A 17,644-nucleotide genomic window follows, 5' to 3' on the forward strand; every position below is an offset into this window, starting at 1 on the left:
TACCTGTTGGAAAATATTCTAAAAACAAATTGAAATCCTATCAAAGTCACCCCGGTTTACGGTAAGTCTATTTTGAATGGGTCATTCTTCGCCAACTCACACAGCAGTTGCCCAGACCCCTCTTCGATTTTCATGAAACTTTGATTTAAGGGGTAAATTTGGTCCCTGATCACGAATCCGAGGTCCATTTTTCGATATCTCGTGACGGTCGGGCGGTACGACCCCAACAATCGTCCAAGGGGTCATTCTTGTGCAAAATTAGGTGAACATTCCGAAAAAATACTTTCAAAAGCACACGATTGAGTTTTTGGGGTTAAAAATTCGAAAAACGGGTCAAAAATGATCAAAATCATAACTTTTTCAAAAAACTGTCTGTATATCAAAAATTTTGTTTTTGTCTGCTCTACAACATTGTACAACATTTTTACACTCTAAAATGTAACCCTGCAAAGTTAAAAAAAAACACGTAATTTTAAAATGAAATTTTTTTTTCTATATGAAAAAATTACCCTTCTCAGTTATTTCAGATTCGAGAAGTACATTAAATTTCCCATAAAATGACATATCCCACGATTTTTGACAAATGAGCAACGAAAAATGGCAGCGATTTTAAAACCATTTTTTAACTTGAATAAAAAGGTCGTACCGCCCCACCGTCACGAGATACCGAAAAATGAACCTCGGATTCGTGATCAGGGACCAAAATTACTCCTTAGAGCAAAGTTTCACGAAAATCGAAGAGGGGTCGGGGCAACTTTTTGCGATTTCGTGTGAGTTGGTGGAGAATTACCCAAATTTATTTAATTTATTTAGAAAAGTAGAAAATATTTAAAGCGCCAGGCAATTTTTGAATTTCCAAACTAACATTTTAACAATTTTCCATAATATGCCAAATTGATGCTGATATATGTCGAGTACAAATTTTGAATGTTGTGTAATATTTATCGATGATTAAGTATTCAAATGTACATCTATTTCTACATCCTAATCAGAATTTCCAGACCAAATTAGTTTTTTCTTAATTTTGGGAATTCCCGGGATAAAATATGAATAATCCCGGGTTTCAGGAATTCTCGGTTTTGGAAAAATCCCGGGAATTCCCAGCACTACGAGAATGACAAGAACAGTAAATAGTTTTACAACGGAATTGCAACAGACTGATTTATGATTTTGTTCTTTTTTTTTTTTTTTTTTTTTTTTTTTTTTTTTTTGTAGAGCCTTATGACCACTGCGACCAATTATAGGAATATTGTGGTATGACTCATTTTTTTATGGCAAAATCAGGTTGACCCAGCACCATGGAACGGTGATAGGCGGCTCCTGTTTACTGCGTTTTGTCCCAGTTAGGGTCGACTTTTTTGATGAAGTCTAGGACCCTGCCGAGACGGAACCTAATTATATCGGAGGGCTGTAAGACCCCTTTCCCAAAAATTGAAATTCTACTTTGAATCAAGGCACCGCAATTGCATAGCAAGTGCTCTGATGTTTCAGTTTCCATTTGACAAAATCGACATATTGAATCTGCAGTTTTTCCCATATTAAATAAATGGTATTTGCAAGGGCAGTGGCCGGTCAATAAACCGGTTATCACCCTTAAATTTTTTTTGTCTAGTTTCAGTAATTCCCGGGATGATTTCTCATTGGGGAAAATAAATCTTTTTGCCTGTCTGGAAGTATCTGTAGTATTCCAAATAAATTGAACTGTTGATAATTCCCAAATTTTAAGCTCCATTTTCATAGAGCAGTCTGGAACACCAAAGAAGGGCTCTGGACCAATAAAATCAGTCTCCGATCCTTTCCTTGCAAGGCTGTCCGCTATTTCATTTCCTAGAATTCCACAATGCCCAGGAACCCAGTAGAGATTTACCACGTTATTTTGAGATAATTGCTTCAGTAAGTTAACACCTTCCCAAACTAATCTTGATTGGCAGGTATACCCTTTAAGGGAATTCAAAGCTGCTAAACTGTCAGAGAAAATACAAATGTTTGTGAATCTGTAGTTTCTTTTCAGACAAATACACGCACATTCAACTATTGCATAAACTTCAGCTTGGAAAACTGTTGGGTAATGTCCCATAGGAATAAATTTCTTTATTCCCGGGCCATAAACCCCAGCTCCCGTGTTGTTATTCATTTTTGAACCATCCGTGTAGAACTCAATCGATCCTGGACGAAGATTAGGCCCACCATTATCCCACTCGTAGCGACTTTTAGCGTCCACTGTGAACGGAATGTTATAGTTAGCCTTGGTCGGCATCCAGTCTACTATTGAGTTTAACGCAGGATTCAGATTAAAGTTTTTAAGGACCTCTAGGTGGCCAGTCAAATCTTTTTCCTGAATCTTTGTGGATCGATTCATTAACAGGGCACTTTTACATGCCTCTAATTCAATAAATTTATGAAGAGGAAGTAAATTCAACAAAGAGTTTAGTGCAGCAGACGAAGTACTGTGCATAGCTCCCGTTATTGAAATAGTGGCTAATCTTTGCAGTTTAGCTAAGTTCAGTTCTTACAAAATTAAATTCAAGCAAGAAATAGCAAATCACCTCAAAATCAAAAACGGTTTTCCATCCCACTCCACAAACTCCCTTCAAGTGCCAAAGCATTAAAACTAATCTAATTAGGAAACTATCTCTTTATCCTACCCGACACCGAAACTTCGTTGACAACTTTATCCTTGAGCTGTTTTCGATTCGCCTGGGCGATGGCAAACAACAATGTCTGTTCCGCCAAAAAAAAAGAAAGAAAAAAAGATCTTCGAAACGCAATTTCACCGTGTCAAACAGCGGTTCTTCAACGCTTCGACTGGTTTGTCTGGTTGTTTTTGCAACAAAGAGTACAATTTCTTCGCTAAACTTTGGTGTATTTTTTTTTTTTTCGTTCTCACCGAATTCGGTCGAAACTTTCATTTTCTCGCCGTTTTTTGCCACATTTTCGCTGCAGCTTGTTTTGTTGTCAGAGATTTTATTTTTCCACGACTTTTTTTTCACAAGCTTTTGAGCAGCACCTCTTTGACAGGCAGTCGCACCGAAATAAACAAAAACAGGTTTTTGCTTTCTTCCTTCGGAGGGGTTGATTTGACTCTGTTTTGTTTTCTAGTGGCCCGAGCAGACGGAAATAACTTGGGAAGGTCAGTTTTTGATATTGTGAGAAGATCAAAATCCGTTATTGGGATGATCGGATTAGTTGTTAAAATAACAAATTTCCATAACAAAGATTTGTTCGAAAAATAACTCAAATTGTTATTGCTCTGTTATTTCAATAACATACTAATAACATAGAATCCAGAACAATAGAATAACAAGGTTAGTTATTCTGAGCGATGGGTGGGAGCACCCACATAACAAAAACTGTTATTGATTTGGATCGATTGCATAACAAAAAGTGTTATTATTTTTTTATATTTGTTTTTTATTAATGGATTGATTGCATAACAAAAAGTGTTATTATTTTATCACATATCCGAGCAGAAGTTTGAAAACAGAAAAAATACATAATTATAATGAAGCATGGCATCGTTACTCAGGCTGTTACAAATATGGGTCATATAAGAGTTGTAATAAAAGAATTGTATAACATAATTTACTCAAAGAAAAACAAAAACAAATTTAGAATCTAATAAAAAAGTAACAGAACTATTCCAGCAAAATATAACATAAAAGTACATGAACTAATTTTGATTTTTATATATTAGTGTAGTTAACGAAATCTGTTTTGAATTTTTTACTATTTTTATATTATAAAAATAGCTACTGGCTTTTCTATACTCGGAGATGCTGGTTTCTTAATTACTACGCATTTTCAAGTTTGACCTTGGCGACTCCAATAAACGTATTTAAAAAATCCGTCATCACTCACATTCCTATGGTTTTTCGATGCAATCACGTTGGTTTTTTTGTCGATCAATGTTGAATTCCAACCTAAAAATAATGAAAAATTATCACAAAGTGTCTTATTCTTTTTCTTGAAGAAATAAGGCACTTATCTGAAGAAGATCATTAAAGTGATAAGCATCGCCACAGGAAGAATTTCTAATTATAAATGGTGCGTTGTGATCCTTAACTTGAGTTTCCAATAGACAGCCTTCATCGACTCCATGACAGTAATCTGCAATAAAACAATATTGATATATTTTTAAACCAAATATTGCACGAAAACAAAATGAAATATTTATAAAAAAAATCTAGGTTTTCTAAGAAGTAAATGAAATTTGTTTAAAAATCAACATTCAAATCAATCAGATTCCCTGTAAAATCAATATTGTAGATAGTAGATAGTATGCCCTGTTTCATGCACTATTTTTTCTTTTAACACGCAATTTGGATTTGTAAAAAAGCAGTCATTTCTAGCTATCCGATGCCAAAGGGGCGTAGTGGGTTTGTAAACAAAGAATGAATCCCTTTCATGCCAAACGTAAACATTACACCGACCAACCAAATTCCAGCGCAGGCTCAACTCGAGGGGAAGCATGAACATTCTGGTCCCCAGAAACAAGTGCACTTTGATTTTTTTAAAAATATTTATTGTGACCCTAAACTTCATGCTTACCATCGAGTTGAATCTGCGCAGTCATTTTTGTCGATTTTTGTAGGTCAGTGTTATCCAACGTGAGCAAGATACACTCTGTTCACAAACCCATTACGGCCCTTTGGCATTGTTTTGCTAGATTTAACATGGCAGGATATGATAAATGTAAATATGCACTGACGTGGACAGGATAAAATGCATATTTACAAATCTAACTTGGCCCATTTACTTGTTTTGCTTGAAAAATATATGTCGGAGGTCGAATGTCAAGAGCCGTATTGTTAAACCGATTCGATCAGAAGGTGGAGGAGTTGGGGGAGAAGGAGGAGGAAGAAGAAAGGGATAAGGAGGAAGAAGAGAAGAAGGAAGAGGAGGAAAAACTACCGCTAAAAAAATAAGTTTACTTATCTTATTGCCCGGTTGATCAAGTTTGCTCTTGCTGGCTGGCAAGCCGTCCTCGCCGCAACCTTATCGAACAAGATAGATGCTTTCTATCAGGTTACAGAACCATCTTTGGCTTCGCAATAGTCGGCGTTCTGGGCCGCTCCACCGATAGGGTAAGCCTCCTCTTCTTCGAACCTGAAAAGAAATTCCCCGTCAATAATCGGTGTTTGCAAAAACTTTGCGTAGCATTCGAAAAACTTGGAAACGCGAAAGTGCGTAAACTATCAAAAGTAATGAAACTGCTCTAGCACAACAATGTAATGCTAATGTCGAAGTGTAAACAAAGATTCTGTCCTGATCGATCCTAATGTAAACATCAACGTAAGCAGGATAAACTTTTTGTTTACACTTCGACATTGGTCCATTTACATTGTTTTGCTTTAACTTACCTTCATGATCGGCACCGGAAGCAATCCGCGAAGATTACGACTCCTTTTTGCAGTTCCCTGAATGTCGTTTTCGCTGTTAGTCCGTGCAGCAAACAGGAAGACGTTTCCGCTCGTACCGGTGTTTTGTTTGTGTTGCTGGCCGGATGGAAAATAGCACCATTTGCTACTTTTGTGACTAGGATTTCTACCTCTACTCTACCCATATGCGGCAACAAACGCGTATCTCTTTTTCCACAAACAGAACAAAGCGCAGACAAAATTATTACACTTGTTCCGATCAACTTTTGCGCGGATTCTTTTGCGCCGTTTTCCCCCGATTCTTCACAATTAGCGCACAAAACATTGCACCACGGAACGGAATCCAGAAGAGGAACCTCGGTGTTCCTGGAACTGTCCGCGAACCGGCTCGGAAAACAAACACGATCGGATGCGCGCAACACAAGACGTAAACAAATGCAGCGCTCAGCCTGCTTTGACTGTTTTGACGTTTCTGTTTCTGTGCTGTTGTGGGGGCGTCCACAAATAACGTTTGGGAGCGAAAAGTTTTTTTTATTGTTTTTTTTTTAATATTTAAGTCTAGGTAAATAGTAAATTTATGATCAATTCAAGCAAAACGTTGTAAATAAGCAAGTGTGGATTTGTAAACACACAGTGCATTCTGCTCATGTTTTAATAATGTTGATTGCAATCTCGATTATCAATCGAGAAATTAAAAGTGAGAGTGTATGCGTGCAACATGGAGTTCAACTTTTCGAAGTGCCATGGAAAACTTCACAGCAACTTCACAATGGCCAATCTGTTTTCCTTGAAAATTTGTAATCTGCACTACCCCCAGTTAACTTAATCGGAATTCTGAAACGGAATTCAATTCGAATCGTTTACGTATCGGTTGTTGCGTTTGAAACGGAATACGTAAACGATTCGAATTGAATTCCGTTTCAGAATTCCGATTGAGTTGACTGGGGGCCGGCTTGATATAAACAAACCCGACACTCTAAAATCAGAATCAGTACAAAATAAAATTTACTCAAAAAATTACCCAAAATGCAGTGCAAAACTATTCAGGGTCTCTAGTTTTCATACACAAACTGTTGGACTCGGTTTAGCGTGAACCGTTCAACAACTGTCAGTCAACAACACCAAAACAAAGGCCGCAACGAAAATTTGCGCTCGGCCGCTTATAATTTACTGTTCAAAATCAGCTTATTTAGGTGCCAGGTAAATTTTCATTTCTGTAAGGAAAAAAACATTTTTTCTCAACAACATGTTGTGTTTTCAGCTGCAGAAAAAGTTGCTGACTCTTCGCACTGCCGCCAAGTGTGATATGATGGGTGGAAGTCGCTGGTGGCATCGTTGAAGGAACTGTTTCAGCCGGGTGTTGGTGTACGGATAACAGCGTGATTCAACGGCGGGAGGATGGTGAGGACGTGGTCAAGCGGTTGCCGATAGTTAGCGATGGAAAGTTTTTTGCTGGAGAAAGTCTATGCCCAACGATCTCATGCGTACTGTCCCTCGAGTTTTGGGACCGATGGAAGTGGCAGCCAACTATCAACGCGCATTGTCCCGGTCCGTATGCCTGTTAGAGGTTCTGCTGGTGATTCATGTCGTGGCCTCCTACGGTGAAGTGGAACGTGTTGTCCTCAGCAAACACCCGATATGGGCACCACTCCACGTCGGTCTCATCAGCTGGTCCGTCCCGATCGCCCTGAAAGCCGAACTCGTCCAAACGCGGGCCGCCCTAGGTAAATCTTACCGCCCTTCAACTGCGATCATGCGCCAACCAAACGTGAACCGGCAAATATTGAGACTGTTTGTACAGAACGAACGGATTACGAATGAGATCCGGCAGGGATTCGTCGATTGTTTGATTTTGATTGAGCGAGTTCCAGCAACAGGGGGACGAGCTGGATGAGTGTCAAGGAATTGGTGGCCGGAGTTGCAGATCGAGGAGGCGATCCTGAATTGCTGCGAAATCCAAATCCAGTAAGACGTTCCCCCCACCAACGAAGGCTTCGTCAAGAACGCATACGGCCTGCTCTACTCGCTGTGTTCGTACCTCGGAGGTCATCCTGCGCAACTGCAACACCGCTGTGCCGCCACATTCAAGGTTCAAGGTCGCGATCAGTGAGAAGGAACAAGCGGATGTGAGTCGCCGAGGGATGAAGTTGGACAAGAGTTTGGGCTGACGCTTGACCGGACGACGCACGGAACTTCGGACGAGTCCCACGCCCAGATCGAGATGGTCATCGGAATCTTCCAGTCGTTTGGGGACAAACTGATTGACATTCTGTACAACGACTGCACAGATGGATACGACATCTGCAAGTACCGACATGCTGCTGGACATGGACTTGCTGACCAGCGTGATTCAGTTCATCTCGGAGCGCAGCTATTTGGCGCACCTCATCGATAGTCTGTAACCGTCGGTCGGTAATCGTCCGACTTGAGAAAGAGTTGTGAGGTGGACATGATTTAGCGTAGAAGTAAACGTAACAGAAAAATGTAAATCAATCAAATGATAATATCACGTTTCTTAAACAAGAAATAAATAAAAATAATGATTCTTTTTCAATAATTTGTAAATCTTTTGACACATTTTATTGATATATACTTTTGAATAGAAACATTCAAATAATTCAAGGGTTACTGAATAAAGAAATTATACATAATATTAATCTGCTTTTTTCTTTACACTGTCTGGTTTCTTTTTGAAGTTTTAGTTTAAAACATTTATTTTCGCAATTTTCAATTTTGTTTTTGGGTCATTCGACCTCAAAATTATCAACACTTATAATCAATATTTTCTGATCGGGCTCAAATTCAGTTGGGCTGTTGATTGTTGATGTTATCCAGACTTATTTTATTTGGTTTTATAAACAAATGTAAACATTGAGTGTACCCCGCTTACTCCCATGGAAATTGACATAAGTTGTCCAGACAAAAATCCTGATATCAAAAGTTTTTGTATAAATCATAGTTTTTTTTAGTCATTAGCAAACTTGTTACACAGCATATTCAGAAACCATTGTATAACTTTTTTTCAAACCAATTATTATTCAAAATGTATGTCCAAAACTTTTGTTATGGGCTATTTCGCTGGATGCAACTACCAACTATTGATGTAGGAGATGCGATTGGCCTTGCCCAACACGGCTTGGATGTTACCAACGGCACTGGATTTTTTTTGAACAAAACTTAAACTGTTATTATCGTCTTATTCCACATTTCCAATGGAATATCAAACCAATAACAGTTCCTGTTATTGGGCAATAAAATGGAAAAACATAACTTAAACTGTTATTATTATCTTATTTCACATTTCTAATGGAATATCAAACCAATAACAGTTCCTGTTATTATGGAATTAAATGGAAAAACATAACTTAAACTGTTATTATTATCTTATTTCACATTTCCGATGGAATATCAAACCAATAACATTTATTGTTAAAATAACAAAAAATGTTATTATTTTTTCTTCCAGAAAATATTTACAAGAATATTCAATAACAGTTTCTGTTATTTTAACTTAATCTGTTATTGAAATGACATGAATTTTGTTATTACCGTCTGCCCGGGGGCTTCCGTTTTCACAATTTTCATCTCTTGGACAAAAGTTTAAATTTGGTGTGTCAGTTTTGCAATTGCAGCTGGTGCGCTTTCTTTTTTGCTCGAATTTTATTTCTAGAGACGCCAATTTATGCTTTCTTCGCTTCACCGCTTTTTCCCGGGGAAAATGTTTGATAAAAAAACACCACACAAACAATGAATGGCAGCGGCACAATGTTGCTCGCGGACTTTTACAATTATTTCATCCTGTCCGAGGAGTCTTCTTTAGTATCCTTCAGCGCTAGGTGACTTCAATCCGGCGCAATCTGGTGGCAGAAAGTGGCGCGAAATGATGGGCACAATTGTGGGGTGAGAAAAAAACTGACCGTTTGCGCGACGAAAGGGTTTTTCCGCAAACAAATGGCTTTGATTGTGGTGGCCGGGGAAAATCGTGACTTTCCCCTGTTGTGGATGGCTAAAGCTAGAGATGCAATCAGGAAAGTGCGGAAGAGCATTGTTAGGTGTGATAATTAAATGTTGAAGTTGATAAATAGTTTCTTTTGTGATGGTTTTAAGACAAGCAAATATTTTTTTTTAAATTCTAAGAAAGGATTTTGATGTGCAGATTCTAATGCAACTTTTTGGCATTTTAATAATTATGTAAGTTTGAAAGAATCTTTCTAAAATACTCATAAATTCCACATTTTTTCAAAAATTGGAAAAGCCTTTTGTTTTTTTTCTGATATAAAATTGAAGCGCAAAATTTTTCCAGGTTTTGCATTTCCCGGGACAGGGGTAAAATATTATTTGAATACCGAGAATTTCCAGGATCCTAGGGAAATTTTAAAACAGGAATAAAATCTATGTTTTAACTACATTTATTATGGGTTTCAAGCATAAAATCATTGAAATAGCTCAATACTATTAATTGGTGATAGTCTAAACTTCAGTCCAAACAAGGATAGCAGTTTTTAGATTGCCGAAAAGATTTTTTTTTGTTTTTTTTTCCAATGTGAATAAAATTAACCCTCTACAAACCAACCCCAAAATCAATTTTTCAACCAATTTTTGATCTTTAAAAAGCATTGGAAAGAAGAACTCTTAAAATTTTAGAAAATGTATGGGTTGGAAGATTTACTTATTTTATGTATCTTTGCTAATGTTTAAAAAATTGTATTTTTTTTAGCAGTCAACTTTGGCTGTGTTCTTAACCTATATTTTAAATAAAAATAAGTATGCAGTAATTTTTCTAATGTCCCAGACTAAACCTCTACGTATTTTTTTACAATTAAAATGATAATAGTGCCATTTTATAGCAGAAATGCGAAAAATAAGCAAAAAATTGAAAAAGTGACTTAAAAACATGAAAAAATGCAAAAATGAAAGGCAAAATGTAATGCTAGGAAGTGGAACACAAAAACATAAACTAAACAAGATAAATGCAAACTAAAATACTAAAAATGAAACAAAAAAACATAAAAAAGGGAAGTTAAGTTTTTCGTAGAACAAAAGTTGCTTAAAACGACCTCCTAAACACGGAAAAAATAAAATATTTCGAAAAAAAATTGTGCAGTAGAGGGTGAAAAAAACTCTCCCATAAATTTTTTTTCTTCTATGACATAACTAGAAAAGCTTGATTTTTTTTCTTAAAATATTAAAAAAAAAAACAAAAGATGAGAACAAATTAAATGACACCAGTCCATGTGAAATTTCAGTCATGTTTTCGTTTTCGTTTTCGTTTTCGTTTTACGGAGCAAGGTGGGGGACGCGGCCTCAAGTCAGTCCAAGTCCGGTTTCTTGTGGAAAAAAGGGTAGTGGCCGAACTAGTATTGCATACCAAATGAACACCACCGGAAGATATAGGGGATCGGGAGGGGGGAGGTGAAAGAAAATTAGTGTTGATGTGAGTAGTAAGAACTTGGATGATTTGAGCAGTTACGGTAATCTAAGTTTAACACTGAATAAAGAAAATCTGAAATTGTGATTCAAAGTAAGAAGGCCCGGAATAAATTAAATTATTAGTTAATTAAATAAGAAAATGTAACTAATCGGAGATCTATACAAAAGAAACCTATGATGTATTCCAAATTTAAAGGAAATAAAAAATACTAGAGAAAAAAAGATGAAAACTAACTGCCGACCTGTCACGTCCGTCAATAGTCTTGTCGTACATTACAACTAGAAACAGATCTGCCAATGAAATGTTACACTTCGTTCAAATCAACTAATCATTTATGTCGAATTATTCATCTACGGAAAACTATCTAACTTTAATCAACAACCTAAACTAAACTGTCTGAAAGTAAATTTAATCTCAAATCCCCGAATGTTTTATTATAACGCCAAATAAGGTAAAGGATCTTGTTTTTAAACCAGTCTTGCTGCTTCCAAAAACCAATAAACATAAATGAACAGTTCATAAGTTGAACACTTGTAATTAAGACGACTATTTCATGCCATTCATTTCATTAGGGCATAGAACTTTGCAAACAAGAGTGCATCTCTATTATACCTTATGTAAACTGTCATTTGAGTGAAGGAGACACACTCCTGTTCACAAAACCCATGCGCCCTTTTGAAATGTTAGGCTCCATTTGATCGTCAAGGCTCCAGTAGACCCTCGATTCGCAACAATGGTCGATACAACCATAATCCGAAAACCGTTAGTTCAACAGATTAACGAATTTTGTCCGATATCATCGCACTATTGATTGACCGAGACTCTATGGAAATTTTGACATATCAAAATGCTACGTAATAATTTTTTTTTTTAAATAAATTTCAAAATCTATTCTATCCTACAATGCCTAGAAGAGGCCTCTGTTTCTGTTGTGAGTAAGCGCTGGTTTCAGAGTTCATTTTTCAATTTAAAAGGGGTGGGAGACGACTAATTTGCTTCATGAACTCCTACTCGGCCTTGGGACCACCTCTTAAGACACTGATGGCTCCTAGCTAGGAATTAAACCTAGACACAGCGTCGAGGCCCGCTTCGCATGGCAAAAATGTTGGCTGAGGGGAAGTGATATTATCACGAAATTTTATTTTAAAGCCAACATTGCTAACGGCGTCGAGGTCCTTACTCATGCCCAAGGATGTGAAATTTCAGTCATGTTTTAAACACAAAATATTTTATAAATTATCCAACTTCCCGCAACTGAAGAAAATCAGGACTACAGCCTAAATAGGAACAAGAGATTTTTGAGCAAAAAATTTGGCATGAATAGCTGTATCGATTCGAGACATTTATACTTATTTGCCCCAGATGCTGAATAAACAATTTAATGTCTAATAATTCTTATCGATTTCTCAGTATTCAACTGTTCATCTATTTCCACAACTAAATCTCAATTCCCAAATCAAAATATGTTTTTTTTTCAATTTCGGGAATTCCCGGGACAAAATATAAAAATTCCCGGACACCTTACGGGGAGAGGGGTTCAGTGATTAGCCACGCTTTATACAAAAAAGATTTGTTATATGTGAAAATTGTCCACAAGGGGGAAATTTGAATGAATTTTCTCATCAATTTAGTGTGATGAGAACTTTTCTGAAAAAAAATAGGTACACGGAAAAGAAATGTTTGTCGTCATTTTGATTTTTTTTCCAAAATTGGTATTTTTTTAATTTTTGTGATGTTTTACATGCTAGGCGACTAAAACCCGCAACTTTTGAGCCATACACGAGAAAAATAAGAACAATTCTCGAAATTGTGGTTATTCTCGATTCCGAGAATTGATTTTTTTCTATGCATGGTCAAAAAATATTCCGCCAATTTATAATTTTTCGATTATAAAAAAAAATTTGAATTTCCAATCGAAAAGTAATTTTATCTGGCCCGAATAAAGCAGAAAACAAAAAATTGTGGAGTGAGCAATTTTCTACGAAATCGGTGTTTTTCCAGAATTTTAATTTTTTGTATTTTTTAATCCGTCTAAATTTTTTTTTGGTGGGCGAATGTTTGGCTCTTTTGAATTGTTAGTCTTGATTGAAATTTTTTGAAAATATTGTTTTCGAAAAGATCGTAATTTCAATTTTAAGAATGTTTCATTTTTGAACATTGTAAACCGGACCATTAGTGGCTGAGATATCGACATTAGAAAATGGTGGGTTGTTTCGGTGAGACTTAGAAGACATCAATTTTCCTGTTTTTAAATCTTTGCATGGCAATATCTCAACAACTAAGGGTCGTATCAACAAAGTTCAAAAAAGCAAAATATAGAGAAACAGCTTTTCAAAAAAAAATGTTTTCTAAAGTGGGCAAACATGCGCACTTATCTAAAAAAAAAATAAAAACATCGACTATTTTCAAAAAAGTGACCTAAAATTGGCTTTAACTTGAAAACGGTGCGCTTTATCAAAATTTCACTAGAGTACTTTTTGATTGCAAATTTGATTTTACATCGAAAAATGAAGTTGAAAAATTTGTGCGACCAATATTCTATTTTTTGAAAAAATCAGTACTGATTCAAAAATGCATAGCTCGGTCAAAGATTTTTTGCACAACCTGGAAATTTCTGCAAAGTTGGCATTTGATGTCTCCAAAAACATATCAAAAAATTAAAAAAAAATTTGCAACTCAAGTTTTAGTGACAAAAGTTAAATAAAAAATCACAAAAGGAAATTTACCCTGCATCATTATTTTCAGTGTGTTTCTTATCCATACCTACAATTTTGCCGAAGACACCAAATCGATCAATAAATTTCTTCAAAATATACAGATTTTTGAATTTTCATATATCATTTTTGTATGGATAGCTGCCAAATTTGTATGGAAAATTATATGGACAAGCTAATGATGTAAAATGGATTCTTTGGGCATACCGTAGGCACCAAAAAAGTCTCAGCCGGATGAAAAAATACAGAAAACAATCGAATGTCCGAAATCTGAGAGAATTGCTCGAGTGTAAATGAAATTGTATAAATTCATAAAGTACGCAAAACTGTGATTTTTAATACCGTCATAAAAGTGATTTACTAACGACAATCATTCGAAATTCAAACCAGGACTTATCGTTAACGCGCAGTAAAATCAACCCTATCCATACCTTTTCAACACCAGCTCCGATGAAATCTTTCTGATGACATCACCTTCCCTTGCGTAGATGCCTCAATGTTGGCGCCAAACTGCTTCCTCCGATCAATGCTAATTCAATTTACCGATCCAAACTTTTGCCATAAACTGGAAATAATTATTCACCTTAAAATCACTTTAAGTTTGTTTTTATCGCGTTCCACACTAATCGAATCTCAAATCACGTGCCACCGAAACTTCGCCCCACGAGGCTATAAAATCATCCTACACGGCCAGACTCCACTGCCCATGATCGTCAGTTCGACGTCAGTCCAAAATCCGCCGGACCATCATTGTTGGCGCGAGCTTTTTGGCGGCGATTCGATATCGATGTGGAAGCTTCTTTTTTGGACATGGCACTTTACTCTCCGGCACAACTCGCGTTCATCATCATTCTCTAATTGTTGCGAATTCTACGAATTTATCCAGAATGAACAGTCGACGCCAATCCTGCTCCAACAAGTTTGATCTGAAACAAGACGGAAAAAGTGAAAATCTAATTAGTACCGCGATTGAGATTGAAAAGCACTGATTGAGAAATCATAAACTTTCGCGCAATAAATTTCCTCTAATGAAAGCTGAATCCCATCAATAGGAAATGCAATTTTTCACCCCCACATAATTCTCTCGCTGTGAGTCAACAGCAACGTCAGCAAAGAAAAACGACTTGCCAGCGCTTTTCTTAGCTGGATTGTGGTTGCGGTCAGCAAGCGAAATCGCTGCAAAAGTGCAAGTAATTTCAGCGCAACTTTTGCATTTTCCGTGAGGGGAATTGCAACTCTTGCAATAACAACCGGATTATACGTTTTCCCCGTTTCACTTTGAGTGGATTTTCCCTCTGCTAGGATGATATTTTCAAAGCAGTCGGTGAGCGTAAGAAAAAGTGCAACTTCGCGAAGCAAGCAAATGATTCTGAGAGGTAGCGCGCGCAGCAAATGCAATCAAAGTCCAAGTGCAACGTGATGTTGATGCAAAAAGTTTGTTTGAAAAAAGGAACAGGAGGGAAAAATCTGCAGAAGCTTCTGAACTTTTGTATGTCAGCGAGATGATGGGTGGTTTTGAAAGTTTGCTGTGAAGTCACTGTATTCAGGTAGGTTATTTATAGCAATATGTTGTCAAAGTGTTCGGATTGTTGTTAGATACAAATATTCCTGGAATCTGTAACTTCCAAGTCATATTCCATCTTCAAAATTGGTTATTAAATACCAAATTGAAAACTTGTTTACGATGTTTAAAATGTAGATCATTTCTGTATAAGTTAATTCCATTAGGTTTCATCGTCAATCATCGAAGGGATTGCGCGACGATTTGTCCAACGACAATTACTCAATCAAAAATTCCAGCACTGATGAATTCTTTCGCTCACCGGAACCACCACCGGTCATTATGAATAATTGAAGTATCAAGAGGGGACGAAAGATAGAAATGGTGGCCAGATTGATTTTTCTTCTTTTTTTCTGGAACCGACGGCAATAGTGTGGTTCAGGTTCTATAAAAATCCAAAATGGCTAAGGTTAAACCTTGACCAGAAAGTTAAAGAATTTAAAAGTTAGTCATTACATATAAAATTGTCATGGTGCACATAGATTTTGTTCAGAGTAACAACTTTTTAGATCATTGCGAAGAATCGAAAACAGCGAAAATGAAAAAAAAGTTTCCCGCTGCATCTCAATCTTATTCCTAACAAAAGATTGCAAATCTTAAAAAATAGTTATAAATAGTCGGCATCAACAAACGAACAATATATTATGAAAATGAGATACTTTTCAAAGTTTTGCCCACACTGAAACATAACAAATCCTTAAGCAATTTATTTTCTAGCAAGGGTCCTGATTTCCGGTTCAAAGATCAGAAATCACTCACTCATCGCCGAGCGAATCTTTGCCGACTGGATCTCGCAACCAATCGCGAGCGAACACTACACTCAAGCTGCCAGCGACTTGATCAATCGCTTCTCCCAGCGACACAAATACTTTGTGAATTTCTTTGCCCACTTCATCCGTCGACCCGAGTCACACACGAATACGTTTCCGTTTTTACAATATGGGTATCAAACGATCGGGATTTTTCCATTCATCTCGAATGTAATAACAACATTTTTTCACAAAACTACGTATTTTCAAAAAAATACTCAAAATTTCAGTTTTTATAATACGGGTATCAATCGATTGGGATATTTTTATACATTTCGAATGTAATAACAACATTTTTTGAACATACTCAACAATTTCAAAAAACTACTTGCAAATGTATGAAAAAATCCCGATCGTTTGATACTCACATTGTAAAAACGGAAATTTTGAGTATTTTTTAAAAAATACGTAGTTTTGTGAAAATTTTGAGTAATTAAAAAAAATGTTATTGCATTCGAAATGTATGAAAAAATTCCGATCGTTTGATACCCACATTTTTAAAAACGGATGTTTTGAGTATTTTTTTCGAAAGTACGTAGTTTTGTGAAAATATAGAGTATTTTCAAAATTTGTTGCTATTACATTCGAAATGTATGAAAAAATCCCAATCGTTTGTTACCCACATTGTAAAAACGGAAATTTTGAGTATTTTTTCAAAAGTACGTAGTTTTGTGAAAATTTTGAATATTTTCAAATATTCTTGTTATTACATTTGAAATGTGAGAAAAAATCCCGATTGTTTGATACCCACATTGTAAAAACGGAAATTTTGAGTATTTTTTTTAAATACGTAGTTTTGTGAAATTTTTAAGTATTTTCAAAAAAATTGTTATTACATTCGAAATTCATGAAAAATCCTGATCGTTTGATACCCATATTGTAAAACCTGAAATTTTGAGTATTTTAAAAAATAATTTTACTTTCTCAAAGTATTAAAAAAACTGATCATTTGATACCCATATTGCAATAATAATATATTGTTGGTTTCTATGGAGAAAAAATGCATTTTCAAAATACAGAAAGACGTATTTTTGTATTTTTGTGAAAATTTCCATGACATACTTTTAATGAATAGCTGACATCATGTTCTGCACGCCTCGGGTTTTGCATCCCCCATATGCGGTGCAAAACCGAGGCATGTCTGTATACACGAAATCTTATCGTTTACAGTCTCTTAAATTAAAAAAAAAATGGCTGGAAATCCTAATGTTTACTTTTTAAACAAATTTGACTTTTTTACCAGTCTGGATCACCAAGATTGTCAAATGGTAGCATTTTGCGTTTTAAATTTGAATTATGTAATTTTGATATTTTTTTCAAAGACTGCAACTTGAATCTAGTTATCTTTCTGAAAATCTCTGAAAATTCTGATTTTTTTTCCAATAGTTTGTTGTCCAAATTTCAACCGCTTTGTTTATAAATTCGCTTGCCTTGAGGAGTAGTTTCTATTTTTTTCAACATGTTTGCCTTGTATATACATTTACTCTATAAACAAGAGAAAATAAAATACAATAAAACAATTTGCTACATAATCATTCAAAATGAGTTCTCGGGCCACAACGGATCAGCTCATGGACCATACTGTAGCCACCCCTTTGCTACGCTATACCTTTTGAAAATTTCAATCTTTGGTCTCGGACGTGAGTTCGTACGAACAAGACGTATTTTCATCGACGCTCTCGAGAATAAGTCCGGTTTCGAACAATAGTCCTCCGTGGCTATTGTTTCGTACGCGTTTTTCTTTGTTATCT

The 17,644-nt window shown here is 36.0% G+C and overlaps 1 protein-coding gene across 1 annotated transcript in view; it reads right to left on the reverse strand.

The window, feature by feature from the left end:
• The window catches only part of LOC120430033 (bifunctional heparan sulfate N-deacetylase/N-sulfotransferase), a 377,310-nt gene that overhangs the window by 80,990 nt on the left and 278,676 nt on the right, over nt 1-17,644 (reverse strand). Inside the window, exon 3 of the mRNA XM_039595131.2 lies at nt 13,955-14,449. The gene's annotated coding sequence lies outside the window, so the exon portion shown is untranslated. The remainder of the gene's footprint in view (nt 1-13,954; nt 14,450-17,644) is intronic.

This window comes from Culex pipiens, chromosome 3 (genome assembly GCF_016801865.2).
Source record: "Culex pipiens pallens isolate TS chromosome 3, TS_CPP_V2, whole genome shotgun sequence".
Taxonomy (NCBI): Eukaryota; Metazoa; Arthropoda; class Insecta; order Diptera; family Culicidae; genus Culex; species Culex pipiens.